Source organism: Pteropus alecto, unplaced genomic scaffold (genome assembly GCF_000325575.1).
Source record: "Pteropus alecto unplaced genomic scaffold, ASM32557v1 scaffold25, whole genome shotgun sequence".
Classification (NCBI taxonomy): Eukaryota; Metazoa; Chordata; class Mammalia; order Chiroptera; family Pteropodidae; genus Pteropus; species Pteropus alecto.
In genome coordinates this window covers 1,258,617-1,264,226 of record NW_006441955.1, presented here as the reverse complement: position 1 = coordinate 1,264,226, position 5,610 = coordinate 1,258,617, and the positions used below count along the sequence as shown (strand labels likewise).

Below are 5,610 nucleotides of genomic sequence, written 5' to 3'. Positions count from 1 at the left end.
AAGTCAGCAAAGATCACAAGAACATAAGAACCTTGCATGAAGTCATATACTCATAACATTGAACCAGAAGTTAAAAGATAAGGGGGTTTTATAACTAAACTCTGTCACAACCCAGTGTGACACTGGGAAATTTATTTAACCTTTCTTATACTTCAGTTTCTTCATTTGTAAAATAAAAATAGCATTTATACTATCAGAAATAACAGCCATACACAGCAAATATCATTATTAGCTGTTACAACTAGACGCATCTCCTGAAGAACATACTCCTAAAAAACGTGGTCTACGCTACTAGATTCAAGACCTACTGTGAGAATACTCAGATATATCAGGGAGGAGTCAGACAAACTCATACAGGTTATTCCTGGAGCAAAGTCCAAAGTAATCAATGGCTAAACTACAAATTACATATGAATAAAGAAAAAGAACCACCAAACTGACTCAACAGCAAATGAAAAAATACAAGAAAAGAGCAAAGTCAAAGAATAACTACAAAACAGGTAGAGTATGATACAACAAAATCCAATTCACTCTGCAAATAGCCTCAAACACAGAGGCTCCAAAAACTGGCATCGTGGATATATTTGAGTACATTAAAAAATTTATGAGAAGCAACAAGAATTTACCCTGCTTACTATCTTCTTATAAACAAGGGCTTTCCAACCAACTAAAAATGACTAATCAAAAAATATACATATTAAAAAGATCCTATTTAAGTCAATTATACCTCGATTTTTAAAAAAATCCTAATCAAAACAGCAACAAAGATTTAAATTTAGGGATGAACCTAAAACTAATGTAAAAACTCTATGAAGAAACTCGAAACACTTAAAACCAGTATTATAAAAAGAAGGTATTCTGTGTTCCTGGATAGATTCAGTACTGTAAATATTTAAATTTTCTACAAATTATAAATTTATTGCAATCTCAATTAAAATTCCACTGGGATTAATTTTTTTAATAAAACTTGATGAGTTCATTCTCTGGTTTATCAGAGTAAATGTGAGAGAATGGCCAAAACTGAAAATATTAACAACTACAAATAGGAACTTGCCCTACCAATCATATATATTGTCCTAACAGGCATAAAATAATATACAGCTATAGTAATTAAAACAGTTTAATACTGATATAAAAATAGACAAGCAGAACAATGAAACTCAACAGAGTCCAGAAATAGACCCAAGTACAAATGGGAATTCAATAAGTGATAGAATCAGCATCTAAAAATCAATGAGGAAAAGATGAACTATTTAATAAATGATACCTGTGCAACTGCCTACCCACCTGGGAAAAAATTAAATTAGATCCCTGCATCATATCATATGCAAAACTAAATTCCAGGTGAATTAAAGTTCAAAACAACACAATACAAGCAAAAAGCCCTATGATAGTACTAGAGGAAAATATCATAAGATAGGGAAAGGCATTCTGAAACAAGAACCAAAACAGCTAAAAATTATGTTTGACCATGTAAATAATAAAAACTTCTGAAGAAAGATATAAATATTATCAAATGACAAGCAACCGCTTGGAAGATATAAATATTATCAAATGACAAGCAACCGCTTGGAAGCAAATGTTTCACCATACAAAGGTGACAGGGTATAAATACATTGTATATAAAGAGATCCTACTAGCAAATAAAGAACAAAACTCAATACAAAAATGAGCAAAGGATAAGAACAAACAATTCACATAAAAGAAAAAAAAGGACAGGTGCTCAACCTCATCAGTAATCATGAAAATGCAAATTAAACAATGTGGTTCCATTTCCCACCCATCAGATGAGTTCAAATAAAAAGATACATCTGGCGATGGCAAAGATAGGAGCCTTTTTAGAGGGCAATTTGGCAGAGTCTATCAAAATTTGTTTGCATACCCTTTGGCTTAGTAATTCCATTTCCAGGAATTGTGCTAACTGAAACAGCTGCAGGCGTGCACAGTTATATGTACATAAATGTTCACACCATCAATTGTAAGTAAAAAATCTAAATGCCCACCAATATATAAATGGCTAAATAGAGTATTGTATATATTATGAATGAAGTAGAGTTATCTATATGTTCTGATATGAAAAGCTATCCAAGATATGCTGTTAAGCAAAAAATGCAAATCACAAAATAATAGGCAATGAGTATGTGCACATGCATTATATCTGTCTATAAATACATCAAAAAAGGATCAGAAAAGCAGACATAAAAAAGCTGATAAATGATTACATAAGGAGAATAGGCTGAGTTTAAGAACTTTCGCTTTTTACTTTATATACTTTCAAACTGTTTGCATCTTTTACAACATACATATATACATTTTTCAAAGCTTTATTTAAAAAACCACATATACTATCTACACATCTCTAAATGGCAACTACCACAAAGTAAGATTAATGACTTAAATGTTTTACTAATATCAAATTCTAAGAGAACAGCAAAATGAAATTCAAAGTAGCCTCACAATAAGGATAAAAATCCCTATACAGAAAACATCTTCTGATTTCACGAAGAAAAGGAAACAGTACCTGCACTATCAAAAGCTTATTTAAAATTTAAAACTAAATCGCTGCAGAGAATAGCAGCAAAAATCAATTCAAACGTTTGGAAAAAATCTCTGGAAAGTGATCCAGTCCTGAAACAAAGGAGAAACAAAAGTATAATATAGCAACACAGAAACACACTGTATGGGCATGAAGTCAAGAGTTATAGAAGGAGACAGAAAACAGTCCAGTTTTATAGCCTAGAACCAGATGGAAATTTAGACATACTTAGTTGGGAGGATCCAAAAGGCACAGCAGCAAAGGTTTAAAAGGAAACGTATTTTAATGAAGCCCTACTCTAGACACTAGAGTTCAAAATTATAAGCAAGATGTTCTGGAAATGACACCTCCACAGCAAAGGCAATATACACTACTTCTGGTCTCCAGCCCAACTCCTTGGAGTGCTTTCAGAACTTTATTGTGCCATGCAACTTCTCTCAACTAATTTTTTAGAGAAAATTAATCTTGCTTAGAAACAAAGAATTACCTTCATTTTTAGTCCATCAACCTGTGCTAACAAGTGTGCAAAATCATTATTTGGCTTTAAAAAGTAGTACGTTTTATTTATTTAGTTTTTGCATAAAATTTACCTTCATGAATTCATTTTGCTCAATCAAAAGTGAAAGTCAGTATAAGAATATACATTTCTGATAAGTATAGCCATCAAATCCTAGCCCAGCCTGGGATTTAATGTTGACCATGGATAAATAAATCCATTTATACAATGTAGAGCAGAATACTATAAGGGAATCCTGTTTCTTGATTAGAGCCTAACTTCTTCATGTAAGGGAAATGTCCTAAAAAGTGGTAAGCTTATGGGAAATTTTCATGGAAAATTTTCTTTCCTGCCATGACTACACAACAGGAAGAATTCGGAAACCATTTTGCGAAATGGCCAACTTCTCTCTCTCTACCTAGTCTCATTTAACATGGATCCAATTATGCTCTGGAATCAGTCAAGGAAGTAAGAAGAAACTGTTACTTCTACTCTTCATTTCCATCTACCATTATCCCCTTTCTTCCACCCCCAACTCTCAGTCCCAGAACAATACAGACACTTACCAGTTATACTTCTTTTGTAGTTTTGGAGTCACTTACCGGTCTTTTAATCTCAGCACCACAAGCAATAGAAAGCATACTATGTTCTAATGTGCAAGATGTAAGACCTCATCAAAATTAAAAACTTCTGTGCTTCCAAGGCCACTACCAAGAAAATGAGAAGACAAACCACAGGATGGGAGAAAATATCTGTAAATCATATATCTGGATAAGGGACTTGTATCTAAAATATATAAACAACTTTACAACTCAATAATGAAAATATAAATAACCCAATTTTAAAAATAAGCAAAGACAATTTTTAAAATGCAATATCTGGGGGTGGGGGGGGGGAGGACAAAGGATCCAAATAGACATTTCTCCAAAGAAAATGTACAAATGACCAGTAAATACTGAAAAGTTGCTCAAAAGCATTAGTCATCAGGGAAATGCAGATCACAAGGATAATAAGATACCACTTTACTTCCACTATGATGGAACTCTCACACCCTGCAGGTGGGAATGTAAATGGTGCAGCCACTTTGAAAGTCACACAATTCCTCAAAAGGTTAAATATAAAATTTTTGCACATCATATATCTAATATGGGCTTAATATCTAGACAATAAAAATAATTCCCATAACTCAACAACAAAAAGACAAACAAAATTTAAAAATGGGTCAAGACATGAATTGACATTTCTCCAAAGAAGATATACAAATGGCCAAGTAGATGAAGATGCTCACATCATTAGGGAATTGCAAATCAAAACCACAATACCACTTCACACCTACTAGAATGGTTATAATTAAACAAACAGAAAATGGCACCCTCGAACACCGATGGTGGGAAGGTAAAATGGTGCAGCTGCTGTGGAACAGTGTGGTGGTTCCTCAATAAGTTAAATAGAATTATCATATGACCTACCAATTCCACTCCTAGCTACATACCCAAAAGAACTGAAAACAGGGATTCAAGCAATATCTGTATGCCAATATTCATTGCAGCATTATTTACAATAGCCAAAGGCATAAGCAGGCTATGTCCAAAAACAGATGAATAAACAAAATGTGACATCTACACACAAGTTAACACTATTATAGTCAGTCATAAAAAGGAATGAAGTTCCCATACATACTAACATGGATGAACCTTGAAAACATTATACTAAGTAAAAGAAGCCAGACATGAAGGGAGAAATATTGTTTGATTCCACTTGAAGCACCTGAAATAGGCAAATTCATAAAGGCAGAAAGTGGATTAGAGATTACCAGGAGGTGGGGGAAGAGAAGAATGAGGAGTTATTGGTACAGAGTTTCAATGGTACAGAGTTTCTCTCTGGAGTAATGGAAAAGTTTTAGAAATAGTGGTGATGGTTGCACGACATTGTAAATGCCATTAATGTCTCTAAATTGTACACTTAAAATGGTTAAAATAGCAAATTTCATGTTTTATATTGCCACAATTTTTAAAAATTAATAATGTAATATATCAAAATCATTAAATCATACACTTTAAATGGGTGAATTGTACGCTATATGAATTACTATACTTAATCAAATTATTTCTTAAAAAATAGAATACAATCTGAAAAATTAGAAACAAAATTTCAACAATTAATTAAATAATGTACCTAATCTATAGACTACAATGGAAATATAATGCTCCCCAAAACCACTTTTACCCAAATTACTCTTTGATCTCTTTTCTACAGATCTTTTCTAAAACAATAAATGTTACCATTTACATACTTACTGTTATGTACTGTGCTAAACACTGTAGAAGCATTATCTCATTTCATCTTTATAACAACCTAGTAAAGTTGGCATTATCATCATCACTTTATCAATGAAGATACACAATCAGAAGTTAAGCAACATAGCCATAGGTTGTAGACTGAGATTCAAACAAACATCTGACTTCAAAGCCCTAATATCTTATTTCTAAATATTTTTCATTAAAAAAATACACAATTGTTCTATTTCAAAAAGCTATTTCTTTTCCACCTTTACACATTCTTTATTACTGAAGTTCTA

The 5,610-nt window shown here is 32.5% G+C and overlaps 1 protein-coding gene across 1 annotated transcript in view; it reads right to left on the bottom strand.

Annotated features, from left to right (window-relative positions):
• The window catches only part of CMPK1 (cytidine/uridine monophosphate kinase 1), a 29,139-nt gene that overhangs the window by 12,380 nt on the left and 11,149 nt on the right, over window positions 1-5,610 (bottom strand). The window lies entirely within an intron of this gene.